Source organism: Syngnathus acus, chromosome 4 (genome assembly GCF_901709675.1).
Source record: "Syngnathus acus chromosome 4, fSynAcu1.2, whole genome shotgun sequence".
In the NCBI taxonomy this organism is placed as follows: domain Eukaryota; kingdom Metazoa; phylum Chordata; class Actinopteri; order Syngnathiformes; family Syngnathidae; genus Syngnathus; species Syngnathus acus.
The window spans coordinates 280,842-296,402 of NC_051090.1; the positions used below are offsets into that span (position 1 = coordinate 280,842).

General features: G+C 45.2%; 3 pseudogenes; 2 read left to right on the forward strand and 1 right to left on the reverse strand.

Moving 5' to 3' along the window:
* Window positions 1-4,710: 4,710 nt before the first annotated feature.
* Window positions 4,711-5,316, forward strand: LOC119122120 (annotated as a pseudogene).
* Window positions 5,317-5,502: 186 nt separating this feature from the next.
* LOC119122122 lies at window positions 5,503-8,445 on the reverse strand (annotated as a pseudogene).
* Window positions 8,446-9,646: 1,201 nt separating this feature from the next.
* On the forward strand, window positions 9,647-15,213 carry LOC119122288 (annotated as a pseudogene).
* The last annotated feature ends 348 nt before the right edge of the window (window positions 15,214-15,561 follow it).

Sequence of the window (15,561 nt, forward strand, 5' to 3'; positions counted from 1 at the left end):
GCTGTGGCAAATCTGACGATGCCCCATGACACCATTTCTGACTTGACCACTGTGGTAGTCATGACTACAAGCAGAAAGTTACTTTAGGTGGACTTTTACACCCCGCTTCAGGAAATTGGGGGCTATGAAATTCCTCTCTGAGAGAGAACGCGAGTTACCGTCAAAGTACGAGCAGTATGTCAATACAATACCTTCCTCCTTCCTTCCTTCCAGCTCAGTGGCCTAGTGGTAGAGTGTCCGCCCTGAGACTGGAAGGTTGTGGGTTGAAACCCCGGCCGGCGGGTCATACCAAAGACTATAAAATGGGAGCCATTGCCTCCCTGCTTGGCACTCAGCATAAGGGTTGGAATTGGGGGGTTAGATCACAATTGATTCCCGAGCCCGGCGGCACCGCTGCTGCTCACTGCTCCCCTCCCCCAGGGGATGGATTAAAATCACACGGGGATGGGTTCAATGCAGAGGACAATTTCACCACACCCAGATGTGTGTGTGACGATCATTGGGACTTTAACTTTGACTTTAACTTTTCCTTCCTTCCTTCCTTAGCGTCTGCAGTCAGTCAGTAGTCAGTCAGTCAGTCAACGAGTACTGTGTTGTGCATTTCTGACATGTTATCGATCCAATTACCTGAGCCGCTCCTTTCGGTACGGATGCCCATTGCAGCCAGGCCTGCCTTCAGTTCCGACACATCCACTTTCCCATCCTTGTTTGCGTCGAGTTTGGCAAACAGCTCCTCGTATATTTTGGGGCTCTCCGCCGAGCATTGACACTCCGTTAAAAAACATTTTTGCAACTATTTGATACATCGTTTGCTTGACAAACGGAAACAATCTTCAGCTTTGTCAGCTATGGTAGCAAATCCACTCCTGTGGTCGCCGCTGCTTCTGGTTTCGGTTCCGTGTAAGTTCGGATGGATCGGATTTCCGCAATGTCGCGCGCCGAACCGACACAACACACGTCGACTAGAGATGCTTGCATGAAGTAGATCATCCAATTGTTGATGTTTTTAGGAATGAGCCCGCGCGTGTGTGTGTGTGTGTGTGTGAGCGAGAGGTGGTTAGGAGACTTTAGACAGACTCGCCCGATTTTCCTTGGAGACCTCCTCTTTTTACGGACGCACGGGAGGCAGAGAGACACACCCTTCCTTCTGCATGATCTGCGCCCTCACATACTGCACACTGGGGGCGAGCTCTGAGAGTCCTATTTCTGTGCTATTTGAATACATTGATGTGTGAAATCTAAAGGCGCATTACATCACTCCAAAATATTCCGATCAAGTTCAAGAAACGACAAATGTCAACTTTTTCAACATCAACAAAAAATCCTCGAAATAGTCCTCATCCATCGACATTCACATAAGAGATACGTTGTTGGAACGATTTTTAACATGTCAGAAATTCCCATTAACTCCCCAAAAATGTCAACATTTTTCTCGTAAACTAACAAATCGCACAAATCCATCCCATCCATTCCCAATGATACATTGTTGCCATTTGAAAATGTCAACATTCACCGAATTCATGCTGTGAACTGAGCAAACCGTTTTGGTGCGGTCTCTTTAAATGCAAATGAGGGTACTTTAATCCCGCCCCCTCCAAGCTGCAAGATGTGCACCTCCCTTTCCGTCAGACGTATTTGTAGTTTTTCTTCTTTCTAGTAAACGTGTCCAAATGACCCGAACTATCCAGCACAGCGAGAGGGGGTCTTTTCCCTTTGTTTGTCCTATGAGACGTCTCAACAGCAAGTCACTTATTGATTAGACAGCAAAGAAAATGTATATTTAAATAATGCGACATATCTTATAAATGAAAGGCAATGGTGAAATGATGCAATTAGACTTCTTTTGTGCGTGCATGTAATTGACAATCATACGTATCTCGCCTCGTCCATTGGCTATAGGGCCAGCCCTAGTAGGCTGTAATTTGAGAAATCCTGATTTGATAACTCCACGGTTTTCAAGGTTCTTTTAAAATATTATCTCTGGCGTACATCTGGAAATTTAATAAGCCCTGCTATTTGTGCAGTATTTCCATAACGTGTTTGCCCTTTCAATGTAGTGCTATGTACTGTGTTTTGTGGAATACATTATACTAAATTTGACATGATCTGGAAGGCTAAACGATTCAGAAAATTAGCTGGAAAATAAATCAAGTCTAAATAATATGTATATCCGTTTATTTTTGTTACAATTATTTTCTTTCCAATTTCGCGGACCGCCTGCAATACTGCCACGGACCACTGGAGGCCTTGGAGCGCCGCGATCTAAATGGATGTTCTAGTACTTCGAACGCCAAGTGTCGACATTTTGGATTGAGTAACTCTATTTTATTTTGAAAGGTAAACTAGGAAGCGCTCGCTCGCTCGCTCGCTCGGTGTGCAGCTTTTCTCCTCCTGGCGTGCGTCTGTCGTGAGCGCTGGGAGAGCAGCAGTAGCAAGCAGCAGCTTCTCCATCTTCCCTCCACCTTCCCTCCCTCCCTCCCTCAACACTCAATGTGGTGATTACCTCTGTGCACAATGGACGTCGGACGACGACATTAAACATCCATCTCAAGACTGTCGAGCCCGTGCATGGATTTAATGATGATGAAAAAGAAGAAATTCAAATTTAAGGTGGATTTTGAGCGGACGAGCTTTCGTCGGTTCCATTTGTCAATGGAGTCCTTTTCTGTAAAGTCAGACTCCTGGACGGCGGATTCTCCGAGGATCGTCGAGGTGGCGTCATTCTTGCTGCTTGCTTCTGCTGCTTGCTGCTTGCTTCTTGCTGCTTGCTTCTTGCCGCTTTGCTGCTGCTGCTGAGCGCGGCATTGGAGGGACTGTTTGGATTTACACCAACGAGACGAGACGTTGCCCATTCAATCAAATGTTCACGATACCAAGTCGTTTGTCGGAGCGATGGAAACGGCTTCCTCGCAAAGACCCCTTATGTCACGAGCCTTAAATGTAAATAAGCAAGATGTAGGTAGGCGTTATGTAAGTGCTACTTAAGATGACAGCTTAACCCTCTGCTGGCAGAAGCAAAACTAACCACAGCAAAATTCATCATCGAAAAATAGTTCTCAACAAGAACCCATCCCTACATGATGCAGTTCACGCACGCGCGCGCGCGCACACACAAACGCTTCTTTGGAGCATATAATTAGCACAATTGACAGTACAATGACTTATCATTTTTTCATTTATTGCAGACTGTTAATATTGATTCTAATTTTAAAAACAAAAATCTTCCACACATTATTGGATTGTTTTTCTTCTTCAAAAAAGATGAGTTTTCACTGAGAGTCAAATGGTTATCATAGCATTATCAGAATATCTGGGGAAATTTTGGAGCGATGAATTCACACAGCCCTAGCTCTGGCCTTCTTGTTCATACATATATGTGTACAATCTTAAGATCTAAGAATCGCAGGTGAATAGTTGATGGAATATTCATACGTATAATAAATTTGACTTAACGCTGATATGTTTGTGGTTTCGTCACACAGGGAAGCGGTCCAAGCCAATAGTGTACGGTGGCGGAAGAGTTCTCTTTCCCTGTAAAATGAATGCCAGTGACTGGGACCGGTGTACTGGACCCCTGCGTGTGCCGGTATCAGTCAGAAAGGTACTTGATTTATGGAGGCAGCGCTGCTCTCTGGTGTATTTTTGGAGAACATTCGAGTGCACAAATAGATACCCGACCGAATATATATGTGTATATATATGTGTATATATGTGTATGTATATATGTATGTATATGTATATGTGTATATATATATACACATATATATGTATATATGTATATGTGTATATATATGTGTATGTATATAGTATGTATATGTATATGTGTATATATATATTACACATATATATATGTATATATGTATATGTGTATATATATACAGTAATATATATATATAATGATATGATACACGTTATATATATGTTGTACTGAATATGTGTTTCTGTTTGTATAGGAGCGAAGGGAGGGAAAGCGTATGCAAAGGTAAACTAATAGTGTCAATTAAAGCATGTCGTTATTTAGCCCGCTAAATGACTTTGGTCCACTACAGCTGGGTTTTGCAGATCTGAATTTATCCGAGTTTGCCGGCTCGGGAAGCACCACCCGCAGATGTCTGCTGGAGGGTTACGATACGAAAAATACTCGGCAAGATAACTCCATTTAGGTAAGGTTGATGGTCTCCGGTGGCTGTGGACTTGGACGGACGGACGGACGGGACAAAGATCATTTCTTTTCAAAATGTCAACCACTTTTCCTATTTGTCATCTCGCGCCGCCGCCACCGCCGCTGCCGTTCGATCTCCAGCAGGCCTGACGTGAAGTGTAACATTTTTGGGGGTTGCAGGTTATCATCAGTACCCAGCTTTGTCAGGAGATCCCTGTTTCAAAACGTAAGTCTCCGAACCTTTTCCCCCATTGTGAATGTTGCAATGCCTTTGATGAAAGGCTTAGGTGCTTGCGTCTGAGCCAAGAGCACAAGCATTGACTGCAGTCAATATTCAACTCACTAACTGTAGGAACAGGTCCATTTAGCCCCCAGCATTCTGAATGTCTTTGTCACCATACGTTAGCTGACAAGTTAAAAGCTCTGTCGTCGTCATCATCAGCCCACCTTCCACAGCCACCGTATTTGGCATCCAAGGTGACGGAGACAGCCTGCTGGAGGAGAGAAGGGGAGGCGACTCGCAAAGAACCTTGCGGTGGGTGAGCCAAATGGTGCCCGCAATCGCAATATTGCCATCCTTCCAAAAAGTCCGTCAACGGGCCAATTCGCTAATAGAGGATTGACATTTTTGAAATTTGCAGCATATACAGAGAGTCGAGACGTCAAGTGTTCTGTTGACGATCTCGGCGGCTCTGGCCACTCGCGAACTTCCAGCTACGCCAGCCAACAGTCCAAACTCTCAGGTAAAAAAACATCCGCATTTAATTCTCCTTGACATCTTTTCAGTGTGATGGGTCATCTCAATGCATTGTCAAGCAAGCTAGCTAGCATGCACGCATGCATGTCCAAGCAGAGGAGGTTGTTGTGCCGCCGTCGCAACGTTTCCTCTCCATTTCAGGCTACAGTACAGGCCATTCCCGCTCATCCAGCATGTATGACTACGGTCACCGTCGGAACCATTCGGTGGGAAGCGCCTCGACGGGCATCGGCAGCATCCCAGAACCGAGTGAGGACAGAGAGTCCAGAACGTGTCCCGCTCTGCCTGAACATCCGCCGTCCGACTCCAGCGTGACTTCTCCGGTCCGAAGCGCTCGTCCTGCGAGCGGCTGAACAGGTTACCTTTGACCTTTTCATTGACTGCGAGCAACTGCTAACCCCCTATAACATATATATATATACGTATATATATATATATACGTATATATATATATATATATATATATAGAATATATATATATATATACGTATATATATATATATATATATACGTATATATATTATATATTATATATATATATATGGTTATAGGGGGTTAGCAGTGCTCGCAGTCAATGAAAAGGTCAAAGGTAACCTGTTCCAGGCCGCTCGCAGGACGAGGCGCTTCGGACCGGAGAAGTCACGCTGGAGTCGGACGGCGGATGTTCAGGCAGAGCGGGACACGTTCTGGACTCTCTGTCCTCACTCGGTTCTGGGATGCTGCCGATGCCCGTCGAGGCGCTTCCCACCGAATGGTTCCGACGGTGACCGTAGTCAGACATGCTGGATGAGCGGAATGGCCTGTACTGTAGCCTGAAATGGAGAGGAAACGTTTGCGGACGGCGGCACAACAAACCTCCTCTGCTTGGACCATGCATGCGTGCATGCTAGCTAGCTTGCTTGACAATGCATTGAGATGACCCCATCACACTGAAAAAGATGTCAAGGAGAATTTAAATGCGGATGTTTGTTTACCTGAGAGTTTGGACTGTGTGGCTGGCGTAGCTGGAAGTTCGCGAGTGGCCAGAGCCGCCGAGATCGTCAACGAACACTGACGTCTCGACTCTCTGTATATGCTGCAAAATTTCAAAAATGTCAATCCTCTATTAGCGAATTGGCCCGTGACGGACTTTTTTGGAAGGATGGCAATATTGCGATTGCGGGCACCATTTGGCTCCACCCACCGCAAGAGTTCTTTGCGAGTCGCCTCCCCTTCTCTCCTCCAGCAGGCTGTCTCCGTCACCTTGGATGCCAAATACGGTGGCTGTGGAAGGGGGCTGGATGATGACGACGACAGAGCTTTTAACTTGTCAGCTAAACGTATGGTGACAAAGCATTCAGAATGCTGGGGGGCTAAATGGACCTGTTCTACAGTTAGTGAGTTGAATATTGACTTGCAGTCAATGCTTGTGCTCTTGGCTCAGACGCAAGCACCTAAGCCTTTCATCAAAGGCAGTTTGCAACATTCACAATGGGGGAAAAGGTTCGGGGAGACTTACGTTTTGAAACAGGGATCTCCTGACATAAGCTGGGTACTGATGATAACCTGCAACCCCCAAAAATGTTACACTTCACGTCAGGCCTGCCTGGGAGATCGAACGCAAGCGGCGGTGGCGGCGGGCGCGAGATGACAAATAGGAAAAGTGGTTGACATTTTGAAAAGAAATGATGCTTTGTCCCGTCGTCCGTCCGTCCAAGTCCAACAAGCCAGCCGGAGACCATCAACCTTACCTTAAGAATGGAGTTATCTTGCCGAGTATTTTTCGTATCGTAACCCTCCAGCAGACATCTGCGGGGGTGCTTCCCGAGCCGGCAAACTCGGATAAATTCAGATCTGCAAAACCCAGCTGTAGGTGGACCAAAGTCATTTAGCGGGCTAAATAACGACATGCTTTAATTGACACTATTAGTTTACCTTTGCATACGCTTTCCCTCCCTTCAGCTCCTATACAAACAGAAACACATATTCAGTACAACATATATATATACGTGTATCATATCATTATATATATATATATACGTGTATATATATATACACATATACATATATACATATATATATGTGTATATATATATATACACATATACATATACATACATATATACATACACATATATACACATATACATATATACATATATATATGTGTATATATATATACACATATACATATACATACATATATACATACACATATATACACATATATATACACATATATATTCGGTCGGTATCTATTTGTGCACTCGATGTTCTCCAAAAATACACCAGAGAGCAGCGCTGCCTCCATAAATCAAGTACCTTTCTGACTGATACGCGGCACACGCAGGGGTCCAGTACACCGGTCCCAGCACTGGCATCATTTTACAGGGAAAAGAGAACCTCTTCCGCCACCGTACACTATTGGCTTGGACCGCTTCCCTGTGGTGACGAAACCACAAACATATCAGCGTTAAGTCAAATTTATTATACGTATGAATATTCCATCAACTATTCATACCTGCTATTCTTAGATCTTAATATTGTACACATATATGTATGACAAGAAGGCCAGAGCTAGGGCTGTGTGAATTTCATCGCTCCAAAATTTCCCCAGATATTCTGATAATGATATGATAACCATTTGACTCTCAGTGAAAACTCATCTTTTTTGAAGAAGAAGAAAAACAATCCAATAATGTGTTGGAAAGAGTTTTTTGTTTTAAAATTAGAATCAATATTAACAGTCTGCAATAAATGAAAAATGATAAGTCATTGTACTGTCAATTGTGCTAATTATATGCTCCAAAAGAAGCGTTTGTGTGTGCGCGCGCGCGCGTGCGTGAACTGCATCATATGTAGGGATGGGTTCTTGTTGAGAACTATTTTCGATGATGAATTTTGCTGTGGTTAGTTTTGCTTCTGCCAGCAGAGGGTTAAGCTGTCATCTTAAGTAGCACTTACATAACGCCTACCTACATCTTGCTTATTTACATTTAAGGCTCGTGACATAAGGGGTCTTTGGCGAGGAAGCCGTTTCCATCGCTCCGACAAACGACTTGGTATCGTGAACATTTGATTGAACTGGGCAACGTCTCGTCTCGTTGGTGTAAATCCAAACAAGTCCACTCCAATGCCGCGCTCAGCAGCAAGCAGCAAGCGGCAAGAAGCAAGCAGCAAGAAGCAAGCAGCAAGCAGCAAGAAGCAAGCAGCAAGAATGACGCTCACCTCGAAGACTCCTCGGAGAATCCGCCGTCCAGGAGTCTGACTTTACAGAAAAGGACTCCATTGACAAATGGAACCGACGAAAGCTCGTCCAGCTCAAAATCCACCTTAAATTTGAATTTCTTCTTTTTCATCATCATTAAATCCATGCACGGGCTCGACAGTCTTGAGATGGATGTTTAATGTCGTCGTCCGACGTCCATTGTGCACAGAGGTAATCACCACATTGATGTGTTGAGGAGGGAGGGAGGGAAGGTGGGAGGGAAGATGGAGAAGCTGCTGCTGCTACTGCTGCTCTCCCAGCGCTCACGACAGACGCCACGCCAGGAGGAGAAAAGCTGCACACCGAGCGAGCGAGCGAGCGAGCGCTTCCTAGTTTACCTTTCAAAATAAAATAGAGTTACTCTAATCCAAAATGTCGACACTTGGCGGTTCGAAGTACTAGAACATCCATTTAGATCCGGCGCTCCAAGGCCCTCCAGTGGTCCGTGGCAGTATTGCAGGCGGTCCGCGAAATTGGAAAGAGAAAATAATTGTAACAAAAATAAAACGGATATACATATTATTAGACTTGAATTTATTTTCCAGCTAATTTCTGAATCGTTTAGCCTTCCAGATCATGTCAAATTTAGTATAATGTATTCCACAAACACAGTACATAGCACTACATTGAAAGGGCAAACACGTTATGGAAATACTGCACAAATAGCAGGGGCTTATTAAAGTTTCCAGATGTACGCCAGAGATAATATTTTAAAAGAACCTTGAAAACAGTGGAGTTATCAAATCAGGATTTCTCAAATTACAGCATACTCAGGGCTGGCCCTATAGCCAATGACGAGGCGAGATACGTATGATTGTCAATTTACATGCACGCACAAAAGAAGTCTAATTGCATCATTTTCACCATTGCCTTTCATTTATAAGATATGTCGCATTATTTAAATATACATTTTCTTTGCTGTCTAATCAATAAGTGACTTGCTGTTGAGACGTCTCATAGGACAAACCAAAGGGAAAAGACCCCCTCTCGCTGTGCTCTGGATAGTTCGGGTCATTTTGACACGTTTTACTAGAAAGAAGAAAAACTACAATACGTCTGACCGGAAAGGGAGGTGCACATCTTGCAGCTTGGAGGGGGCGGGATGTAAAGTACCCTCATTTGCATTTAAAGAGACCGCACCAAAACGGTTTGCTCAGTTCACAGCATGAATTCGGTGAATGTTGACATTTTCAAATGGCAACAATGTATCATTGGGAATGGATGGGATGGATATTGTGCGATTTGTTAGTTTACGAGAAAATGTTGACATTTTGGGGAGTTAATGGGAATTTCTGACATGTTAAAAATCGTTCCAACAACGTGTATCTCTTATGTTGAATGTCGAATGGATGAGGACTATTTCGAGGGATTTTTTTGTTGAATGTTGAAAAAGTTGACATTTGTCGTTTCTGAACTTGATCGGAATATTTTGGAGTGATGTAAATGCGCCTTTAGATTTCACACAATCAATGTATTCAAATAGCAACAGAAATAGGACTCTCAGAGCTCGCCCCCAGCAGTGTGCAGTATGTGAGGGCGCAGATCATGCAGAAGGAAGGGTGTGTCTCTCTGCCTCCCGTGCGTCCGTAAAAAGAGGAGGTCTCCAAGGAAAAGTCGGGCGAGTCTGTCTAAAGTCTCCTAACCACCTCTCGCTCACACACACACACACACACACACGCGCGGGCTCATTCCTAAAAACATCAACAATTGGATGATCTACTTCATGCAAGCATCTCTAAGTCGACGTGTGTTGTGTCGGTTCGGCGCGCGACATTGCGGAAATCCGATCCATCCGAACTTACACGGAACCGAAACCAGAAGCAGCGGCGACCACAGGAGTGGATTTGCTACCATAGCTGACAAAGCTGAAGATTGTTTCCGTTTGTCAAGCAAACGATGTATCAAATAGTTGCAAAAATGTTTTTAACGGAGTGTCAATGCTCGGCGGAGAGCCCCAAAATATACGAGGAGCTGTTTGCCAAACTCGACGCAAACAAGGATGGGAAAGTGGATGTGTCGGAACTGAAGGCAGGCCTGGCTGCAATGGGCATCCGTACCAGGAAAGGAGCGGCTCAGGTAATTGGATCGATAACATGTCAGAAATGCACAACACAGTACTCGTTGACTGACTGACTGACTACTGACTGACTGCAGACGCTAAGGAAGGAAGGAAGGAAAAGTTAAAGTCAAAGTTAAAGTCCCAATGATCGTCACACACACATCTGGGTGTGGTGAAATTTGTCCTCTGCATTGAACCCATCCCCGTGTGATTTTAATCCATCCCCTGGGGGAGAGGGGAGCAGTGAGCAGCAGCGGTGCCGCCGGGCTCGGGAATCAATTGGTGATCTAACCCCCCAATTCCAACCCTTAATGCTGAGTGCCAAGCAGGGAGGCAATGGCTCCCATTTTTATAGTCTTTGGTATGACCCGGCCGGCCGGGGTTTCAACCCACAACCTTCCAGTCTCAGGGCGGACACTCTACCACTAGGCCACTGAGCTGGAAGGAAGGAAGGAAGGAAGGAGTATTGTATTGACATACTGCTCGTAACTTTGACGGTAACTCGCGTTCTCTCTCAGAGAGGAATTTCATAGCCCCCAATTTCCTGAAGCGGGGTGTAAAAGTCCACCTAAAGTAACTTTCTGCTTGGTAGTCATGACCTACTCACAGTGGTCAAGTCAGAAATGGTGTCATGGGGCATCGTCAGATTTTGCCACACGCTTTGCAGAGAAGTCACATGGGGCATCGTCAGATTTTGCCACACGCTTTGCAGAGAAGTCACAAATTGAGCATGATCAACGTCTTGCGGCCGGCCGGCTCTTCTGTCTGACAATTTTTCACTTGGAGTCGTGCAATGGGCTTGATGCCGTAGTGCAGTGGTCCCCAACCTTTGTTGCGCCACGGACCGGTTACGTGTCAGAAATATTTTCGCGGACCGGCCTTTCTATAAATAAATCATACATTTAGATGAATAAATAAATCATACATTTATAATAAATATATAAATACGATGAAATAAAATGAATGATACGACTGGCATAAAGACAAGTATAAACGACATGCAAATAAAACTCACCATTATCTTTGAATCCAGGATGCTTGCTCTCCATGTACCCAAGCACTTTGGAAGGCTTCCTTGCCTCTGTCGCCGCCCGCCTCATATTATGCAGAGTGGGCTTGCTGGCTTGCTTGCTTGCTTGCTTGCTTGCTTGCTTGCTTGCTTGCTTGCTTGCTTGCTTGCTTGCTTGCTTGCTTGCTTGCTTGCTTGCTTGGCGCGTCAGTCACCTGTGGCGGCGATAAATCCATATTTGAAGTAGGACTTTCTTTGAAATCCAGCAGCTTACCTTTCCTTTTCTTAGAAGCCGTAGCCTCTTCCTCTTCTTCTTCTTCCCATTGGCTTTGTTTCCCTTTCCAAACATCTCTGTTTCTTGCTCATTTTTGCTAGCTTCGCGGGCTCGACTGGGGGGGACGAGCTTCTTGACCCGAATTAACCTGTGTCAAGAGACACAGCTGGACCGACGGATGTCATTGGGAGAGAATCGCCACATTTTTCAGAATAAATTCTTACTCATTTTTGGCTAGCTCAACTGGGGAAACCTGTCACGTGACCGGGACGAGCGTCTTGACCTGAATTAATTGATCGTCGATCAAATTTATTTATTTATTTATTTTCTGGGCAGCCCGGTACCAAGTGACCCGCGGCCGCAGTGTAAAGCTGAGATTTATTGTCACCACTAGGTGGGGCTATATGACAATATTACCTGTATAGACGTCTTCATGTTGCGACTATGTTTATACTTATGAAGTTTCAGATTTGTTTGAAGTACTACTTTGGACCAATAATATCTTCTTTTCCTTTAAGAAAATCATTTCCTCCGGAGACCAGGACCCAAGACGAAGGACTCGACTTCAATGAATTCTCCAAGTACCTGAAGGAACATGAGAAGAAGTTACAACTGACCTTCAAGAGCTTAGACAGAAACAATGATGGTAAAGTGAAGGTTTTGGGCTGTCACGGTAAAAACGGCGTCATCTGGCTGCAGGGTTGACTTTTGTCTCGACAGGTAAAATTGACTGCATGGAGATCAAGCAGGCCCCGCAGATATCGGGCTGGATGTCGGCAAGGACGAAGCGGAGAAGATTCTTCAGAGGTATTTTTTCAGCATGTACCAGACCGACATTGGGGAAGTAGTCATGCGAGTTCATCGCTACATTTCTCCAAATAAACACACACACGGACAGATGAGATTCTCTTTAAAAGACTCCCAATTCACTCGCCACTATGAAGCAGGCAATATCAAAGACATGACAATTGATCCTATTTCTTTTTAATTGCAAAAGTGAAAACTGGTACCGAATGAACCTTTTGCACAGTATTGACGTCGATGGCACGATGACTGTGGACTGGAATGATGGAGGAAACATTTCCTGCTGACCACAGCCACCAACCTTGAGGAGGTTGTCCGATATTGGAAACACACTACGGTATGTCTGCAAATTTTCAAAATGTTGACATATTCACCACCGGGTTCTTCGGTTTTCTAACATTGAGCAATACATGCATCCATAAATGCCATCACGGATTGATTGACTATGGTTTCCGTAGCTTGAGGCTGGGCGGAATGTCCTCCAAATACGCTCACCCGAAAAAATAGGCTTTGAATCATCTATCTATCGCACAGCCAGTTGTCGTCGATGGCCGAAGCTCCGAGCTTGGCTGCCGCTGTTCAATGACACGACCGTAACGAAAAGTGTTCTTGCTAATCTTGGCAATTTAAATTTGGCTTGAGGGATTAGGTCATCAAGGGGATGGGACAGAATAGAGCGAGCAAGTCAGTGGAGATGCAAAGATTGAAGCACCAAGCAATAGCATGCAAAGGCATTCACTCTCACTCGTCGGCAATTCTCTCTTTGGGAAGAAGCGCTTTGTCTGGCCCAGCGGCAAGCTCCTTTTAGCCGTGGAAAGGATCCAGAAAAACAACAACTTTTTTTGACCTTTTGAGACAGCAAATGGCTCTGCTGCAGCCTCGGCAGCAGCAGCAGCAAAAATTTTTTCTTGACTTTTATGATGATGATGAGGCCATTTATGAGCTGGAGGTGGATATGGTAGGTTCTTCAACTTGCACGCTTGTCATTTGCCCTCAGCAGCAGCAACTACGTATGTCCCTTGAAATGTTTGATGATGTCAAACTCGGCCGGAGAAATGGCTTCAATTCTAACCCCAAACGTCCAGGTGCTGGACATAGGCGACAGCCTGACCATCCCAGATGAATTTACAGAAGAGGAGAAGACGACAGGTTTGTGGTGGAAGCAGCTGTCTGCGGGGGCCATGGCGGGTGGGCGGTGTCCCGTACGGGTACCGCCCCCCTGGACAGAATGAAGGTCTTCATGCAGGTCTGTCCGCACGTTTGTTCGTTCGCATCGTTGGATCGCGTCCACCGTGTCGCAATCCTTTCATCCATGACTCTTGATGTGCAGGTCCATGCGTCAAAGAGCAACAACATCAACCTTGGTGGATGGTTTCAAGCAATGTTGAAGGAAGGAGGCTTGGGGTCTTTATGGCGAGGAAATGGTATTAACGTCCTCAAGATCGCCCCAGAAACCGCCATTAAATTCATGGCCTACGAAAAGGTAACGAATCCTTGTTTGGAAGAAGACTGAATGTTGTGGTTGGTGGGAGCTAGTTTCCCTCTTTGGCAAGTGCAGAGAATTTACTTGCGTCCAGCAGGTTCAGCCAAAAATGAGTCCTTCTTTCCATTGTGTCTGTCCAATCCCATCTTTTTGCACCGAGCCCAATGGTGTGGCTTCAGGCAAAATGGGTCTTTGGGCTTTTTGATTGTCTGTCCAATCCCATCTATTTTTCTTCTTATATTGTGTCCGACTAGTACAAGAAGATGCTGTCCAGCGAACCAGGCAAGATCAAGACGCACGAGAGATTCATTGCGGGATCGCTTGCTGGAGCAACGGCCCAAACGGCCATCTACCCCTATGGAGGTGAGCTCCGTCAGATTGTTTGCACTGGATTTCAATTTGCAATACAAACGGGCAATTGTTTGCCCTTTACTCTCCATTTGATTTTGTCTGATGTGGAATGCGATGGCTCGGAAGGTGGAATGGATGGATGGATGGATGGATGGATGGATGGATGGATGGATGGATGGATGGACGGATGGATGGACGGACGGACGGATGGATTTTGGGATGCTTCTTTCGTTCAACTTTGTCCTTTTAGGTGATGAAGACCAGGCTAACCCTGAGGAAGACGGGCCAATACTCGGGAATGGCGGACTGCGCCAAACAAATCTTCAAAAGAGAAGGCGTGAAGGCATTCTACAAGGGCTATCTTCCTAATATTCTGGGCATCATTCCCTATGCTGGGATCGATCTGGCTGTTTATGAGGTGAGCCACGCCACCACACCACACCACAGCACAGCACACCATCACACCAGTCCTTGTTTTCGTCAACCTTCTTCTCACCAACCATTTTCTCACTAGAGCTTGAAGAACTCGTGGTTGTCCCGCTACGGCAAAGACACAGCCAACCGGGTGTGCTTGGTGCTGCTGGGCTGCGGCACCCTCTCCATTACTTGTGGCCAGCTGGCCAGTTACCCCTTGGCTCTGGTCCGTACCAGGATGCAGGCTCAAGGTAACGTCAACTCTTCGTACGGTCTCACATTGATTTCCTAACTCAACTGATGACTTTTGCTCATGCAGCTTCTGTGGAGGGTGCGCGGCAATTGCAGATGAAAGAGATGGTGAAGACGATTTGGAGAAAGAAGGATTCTTTGGACTTTACCGCGGCTCTTGCCCAACTTCATGAAGGTGCTGCCAGCTGTCAGTATCAGCTACGTGGTGTACGAATATATGCGCTCGGGCCTCGGTATACAGAAGTAGGGACAAGAGACGATGATTGATTATGCACAAATGGACACCCCACTTTCTCCAATTCTGGCTCGCTATTCAATTGGGGTTCCAACTCAGACTCCAGGCAAAGCACGGCTGACTTTAAAATGTTCGTTTGGATTGCAATTTCCTCTAGTCGGATGATACATATTTGTTGGTCATCATCAGGAGCCGTCTCGAAAATCATTGTGCCTAAAGTATTTTTTCCACCTGTTTGCCTTTCTCTCCCTTACTTGGTAGATGTTTACGTCACAATAAACACATGAATAAAAACATTTCAGTACACACTTGTGGTCGGTCATTGGAGGTATTATATTAACTCAAGTATGGATGTATGTTCTTTTGTGTGGTTTTAAGTTTGTATTTTTATTTTATTTTAGCAGATGCACTGATCGGTTGGCACTTTTAATTTCGTTGTCCGTGTGACAATGACAATAAAGATCTATCTATTCCAAGTGTCCAAAAAAAGGCCCACGGTTACATCCACTCTTGG